Here is a 5000-nt window from a genome sequence, read left to right on the forward strand (position 1 = left end):
GGCCTTTGGCCCCCAAAGGCACGTGTCGTAGGTGCAGCGACCTTGGTGCCACGATCCACTGAGATTCAGCCCTTTGTCGCTTCGATTCGTCCCTCCCCTCATCTCCCTTCCGATCCCCTATTGTTTTTTTGTACGTCCCGACCTTGGGGTCCCCAAGTGGGAGACTTAGTGTAAGGAGTTAGTTAAACACTTGGCCCTGCCGCCCCCTTGGGAAATATGGCACAACGGGGGCTGTGGTGGTACGGGTGCGAGCTCTCAACTGTTAGTGGTCCGGGCACCTGTTCAATTTTCTGCCGTGCCGTGCCATGCCATGCGATACTTCATTCGGCTTCTTGTATTTGTTCTTTTGTTTTGGGCCAAAAGAAAAAATTTCTAAGTTAAACACTTGGCTGTGCCACCCCCTCAGGAAACATGACACAACGGGGGCCGTGGTCCAGGCACAACGGGGGCCGTGGTCCAGGCACTTGTTCAATTTTCTGCCGTGCCATCATGCCATATTTCATTCGGCTTCTTGTATTTCTTTTGGGCCAACAGAAGAAATTTTCAATTAAAAATACCAAGTGTAAGTGGCATACAAAAATTGCCCCTATTTCAGGCATGTACGGGAGCCTCGGGCAACATCCGCAACGTAGGCCATCCCGTGGTGCGGGTCATCGGGCAACATCGGCACCTTGGTGCCTCGGATGTGCGGGAGCATTGAGCTGAAAAAAGTGTCCCTGTTTCAGACATCTGAAACCTGTCCCTGTTTCAGAACATAAATGTCGACTGGTAGCACATTGACCAAGTTTTTTAGCTCTTTAGAGGGGAAGTGATATTGAGCAGCCAGGGGTTATCCAAGGCACTGCCCACGCCCATCGCATGCCCGGACGTCGGTGCCCCCACCACCGGTTAGGTTCCTGGCGGTGCTCCGACGATCCATCCCAGCGATGATCCCATGATCCATCCCAGGATATACAAAACGGCGCAACGAGTCCCTCCCTAATCCCAAAAGGTAGAATTTAGATACCGTTACATGTTCGGTACCCAATAAAAAATGAACCGTCCCAAAGCTAGAATTCAGATACCGTTGCATGTTTGGTGCCCAACAATAAATGAATCATCCTTGTCCCTCCCCTTTTGCAAGAAGAGCCTCCGGCACCTTTGGTCCCCAGTCGTACGGTAGCCTTGTACAGCATCGGCAGCCTTGTACGGCGACCCATCGGAGCCTTGGCCTTGCCAAGCCCTTGCCTGCATTCGAAGCTGCCCGTGACCCCAGTACCAAGTCCCTTTGACGGCAACGGCTCACTGGGGGGCACCAGTGTGCGTGGGTGCTACTACTAGTACGCAATGGGCCCATGAGTGGTGTTTTGGTTGAGTGTATTACCAGGCTCCATGCTACCCGCATCGAACTGTCGAGCCACACTCCTCTTCATTGAATCCCCTTGTTCTAATTAAACCCAAGGGGTGCGATCGGGATCCTGTGTTGCGTACCTAAGCCAGATGGAATTATGGATGTGTTGCCGTCCCTTCTCCATCTCGTGCCCTTTGGGCTGCGTGGTGGACCACAATCGCACGGCCTTTGTGCCGGTGACGCATCATTCAAATTTCTGCCCTATCAACTTTCGATGGTAGGATAGTGGCCTACTATGGTAGTGACGGTGACGGAGAATTAGGGTTCGATTCCGGAGATGGAGCCTGAGAAACGGCTACTACATCCAAGGAAGGCAGCAGGCGCACAAATTACCCAATCCTGACATGGGGAGGTAGCGATAATAAATAACAATACCGGGCTCTATGAGTCACGTAATTGGAATGAGTACAATCTAAATCCCTTAACGAGGATCCATTGGAGGGCAAGTCCGGTGCCAGCAACCGCGGTAATTCCAGCTCCAATAACGTATATTTAAGTTGTTGTAGTTAAAAAGCTCGTAGTTAGACTTAGGGGTGGGTCAGCCGGTCCGCCTTACGGTGAGCAACGATCTGCTCGTCCCTACTGTCGGCGATGCGCTCCTGGCCTTAATTGGCCTGGTCGTTCCTCCGGCGCTATTACTTTGAAGAAATTAGAGTGCTCAAAGTAGGCCTACGCTTGTATACATTAGCATGGGATAACATCATAGGATTTCGATCCTATTGTGTTGGCCTTCGGGATTGGAGTAATGATTAACAGGGACAGTCGGGGGCATTCGTATTTCATAGTCAGAGGTGAAATTCTAGGATTTATGAAAGACGAACAACTGCGAAAGCATTTTCCAAGGATGTTTTCATTAATCAAGAACGAAATTTGGGGGCTCGAAGATGATCAGATACCGTCCTAGTCTCAACCATAAACAATGCCCACCAGAGATCAGAGGATGTTGCTTTTAGGACTCTGTCGGCACCTTATGAGAAATCAAAGTCTTTGGGTTCCAGAGGGAGTATGGTCGCAAGGCTGAAACTTAAAGGAATTGACTGAAGGGCACCACTAGGAGTGGAGCCTGCGGCTTAATTTGACTCAACACGGGGAAACTTACCAGGTCCAGACATAGTAAGGATTGACAGACTGAGAGCTCTTTCTTGATTCTATGGGTGGTGGTGCATGGCTATTCTTAGTTGGTGGAACGGTTTGTCTGGTTAATTCCATTAACAAACGAGACCTCAGCCTGCTAACTAGCTACACGGAGGTGATCCTCCGTGGCTAGCTTCTTAGAGGGACTATGGCCTTTTAGGCCACGGAAGTTTGAGGCAATAACAGGTCTGTGATGCCCTTAGATGTTCTGGGCCGCACGCGCGCTACACTGATGTATTCAACGAGTCTATAGCCTTGGCCGACAGGCCCGGGTAATCTTTGAAATTTCATCGTGATGGGGATAGATCATTGTAATTGTTGGTCTTCAACGAGGAATTCCTACTAAGCGCGAGTCATCATCTTGCGTTGACTACATCCCTGCCCTTTGTACATACCGCCCGTCGCTCCTAACGATTGAATGGTTTGGTGAAGTGTTCAGATCGCGGCGACGTGGGCGGTTCGCTGCCCGCGACGTCGCGAGAAGTCCACTGAACCTTATTATTTAGAGGAAGGAGAAGTCGTAACAAGGTTTAGGTGAACCTGCCGAAGGATCATTATCGAAACCTGCCTAACAGAACGACCCGTGAACATGTTGTATACAACATCAGAGGTGGTGCAGGTGCATCGTCGCCTGTTGCCATCCCCGCATGTTGGAGCGACCGATCTTGTCGTCCTTTTACCCATTGGGTGGGGTGAGATGTCAGGATCAACCTCTTCGATGCAAAATGAACAAACCCCCGGCGCGAATCGCGCCAAGGAATCGAAATGAGAAAAGGGACACATCTCCTATCACTGCACCGTTCGCGGTGTCAGTGCTTCAGTGATGTTGTTCTTTTGTCGCAAAGTATATAGAACGAATCTCGGCAACGGATATCTCAGCTCTCGCATCGATGAATAACGTAGCGAAATGCGATACTTGGTGTGGATTGCAGAATCCCGTGAACCATCGAGTCTTTGAACGCAAGTTGCGCCCCAAGCCATTAGGCCGAGGGCACGTCTGCCTGGGTGTCACGCATCTTCTCCCCCATCCTCAATGGCTAATCATTACCAAGCATTTCCATACCACTCAATAACCATATCATAAGACCATATATACAAAATGATTATAATGCTATACATGCCATACTCAAAATATACAAGCCATTATGCCAAGATGGTATACAGATAGTGTGAGCGAACCTCCGACCGTTCCCGATTTCCAAGCTGGCTTGTCAAAACTACAAGGAATGAAAAGGATGGAGTAAGCATAAATGCTTAGTAAGTTCACATGCAAATAGCAAGTAACATAACCATATAAGCTAACATAAAACATCATTTGCATAATCATCACCAAGACATTCATATCACATTTTCATTTATCATCTTACCATATTATTGTTATATCGATTTTTCAACCCGAGGGTTAAGTACATACCTATTCAAAGTACCCATTTCACAACACTTACCAATACGTCCCTTTCATCTTGAGTATTCCTCCATTTCAGTAGAACTTTACCCGTTGAACACATCGGAATATAATTCGGATACATGGAAAGTTTGCACATAAATGCCACATATGTAGCCAAGCTACCATGTAACCCGCCCATAAGTGAACTCGGACTCAACTCAACGAGCTCGGGCGTTTGCATCCATAAGTAAACTCGGACTCAACTCAACGAGCTCGGATGCCTAGTTACATCTCTCGAACTCGGACTCAACTCAACGAGTTCGGACATTTGCATCCATAAGTGAACTCGGACTCAACTCAACGAGTTCGGATGCTCAACCATCCTAGTGACATGTCACTTGTATCCTAATCCATTCCTAAGGTTCAACGGGACCTTTTTCCCAATCATGTGTCTCAACCATCTCCTACGGAATGTCGATACCGATACTCGGTAGTATTTCACATTTTCCAAGTATATCACATAATTTGACATATTATCAAACAATTATCACGAGTATAATATTTCATAATAATTACCATATCATTTAAATAACATAAAAACATTTAAAATAATAACTAAGTTACCAACATTTACATATGAACTTACCTCGTGTGCGAAAATGGCTACTTTTACCATTTCGTCCACAACTTGGTATTTTTCCATTTTAGCCCGAATTTCAGTTTTCCTTGCTCTATCATTTAAAATATAGTCTAATTAGGACTAACATTATTCAAATTGACCCAAAATCATATTTTGGCAAAATCACAGTTTTTGCCCCTAAACTTTTGCATATTTACACTTTTTCCCCAAAGCTCATAAATTAAACTTCAGCCTATTTTCTTATGTTTTATGACATGCTGATCATTTTTCCCTTCTATGGAAACATCAAATTCTCACTCTAACATGTACTTATGACTATTAGGTATTTTTACCAATTAAGCCCTTTTGCTCGTTTTCACTTAAAACCGAGTAGCACAAGTTGTCTAACATAATTTAAAACCTCATATTCTATCATAAAACACCAAAATACACAAATTTCACCTATGGGT

At 46.2% G+C, this 5000-nt stretch overlaps 1 long non-coding RNA gene, 1 other non-coding gene and 1 pseudogene across 2 annotated transcripts in view; 2 read left to right on the top strand and 1 right to left on the bottom strand.

The window, feature by feature from the left end:
• Positions 1-86, top strand: part of LOC121226879 (uncharacterized) — a 3158-nt pseudogene extending 3072 nt beyond the window's left edge.
• Positions 1-5000, bottom strand: part of LOC121226877 (uncharacterized) — an 8929-nt gene that overhangs the window by 1921 nt on the left and 2008 nt on the right. The gene's annotated exons all lie outside the window — the stretch shown is intronic.
• On the top strand, positions 3380-3535 carry LOC121226880 (5.8S ribosomal RNA). The gene has a single exon (XR_005924558.1). It is a non-coding gene; the product is annotated as a 5.8S ribosomal RNA (ribosomal RNA).

Source organism: Gossypium hirsutum, unplaced genomic scaffold (genome assembly GCF_007990345.1).
Source record: "Gossypium hirsutum isolate 1008001.06 unplaced genomic scaffold, Gossypium_hirsutum_v2.1 scaffold_559, whole genome shotgun sequence".
NCBI lineage: Eukaryota > Viridiplantae > Streptophyta > Magnoliopsida > Malvales > Malvaceae > Gossypium > Gossypium hirsutum.